The 685-nt window shown below is 44.8% G+C and overlaps 1 pseudogene; it reads left to right on the top strand.

The window, feature by feature from the left end:
* The first annotated feature begins 66 nt into the window (after positions 1 to 66).
* Positions 67 to 681, top strand: LOC115285070 (annotated as a pseudogene).
* Positions 682 to 685: the final 4 nt, after the last annotated feature.

The raw sequence follows: 685 nt of genomic DNA, 5'->3' as shown, positions 1-685 counted from the left end.
GGCGGAGGAATCCTGTATCATGTGATAGAGCTCATGCCTGTCGCCAGAGTGTCTACATAATCATATATGGCGGGATCCCGTGACCATCTTTCCACCGTAGAAAAGGACACAAATGGAGAAGTTCTCTGGGTGTGGTGTTATCCTTCCACGACAGCTACTTTAAGGAATTTACTGCTGAGAAAATGCTGCCTTACAGATGAAAACAAACTTCTCCATCCCTTCGTCTTCGGTCAGTACAGAAGAACATGGTTTTATATCACAACAGTGGAAGTTTCAGATTCTTCAGTTTTGATAAAGGTGACTCATTTTTCTATTGTTCTGACCGCCAAAGATTTTAACCCAGAGAAATATGCCGCCTTCACTAGGATATTGTGTAGAATGTACCTGAAACACGGGGGCCCAGTTAAAATGATGGAGAGTTATATTGCAGTTCTCACAAAGGGGATATGCCAGAGGGAAGAAAATGGCTCTTTCCTTAGCAAGGATTTTGATGCCCGCAAGGCTTATCTTGCAGGCTCTATCAAAGACATTGTATCTCAGTTTGGAATGGAAACCGTTATCTTACACACAGCACTGATGCTAAAGAAGAGAATTGTCGTCTATCACCCCAAAATAGAAGCCGTCCAGGAGTTCACCAGGACGCTGCCTGCCCTGGTGTGGCACCGACAGGACAGGACCATCCTAC

This window comes from Suricata suricatta, unplaced genomic scaffold, assembly GCF_006229205.1.
Source record: "Suricata suricatta isolate VVHF042 unplaced genomic scaffold, meerkat_22Aug2017_6uvM2_HiC HiC_scaffold_37743, whole genome shotgun sequence".
Lineage (NCBI taxonomy): Eukaryota > Metazoa > Chordata > Mammalia > Carnivora > Herpestidae > Suricata > Suricata suricatta.
This window is presented reverse-complemented; position numbering and strand designations above follow the sequence as displayed.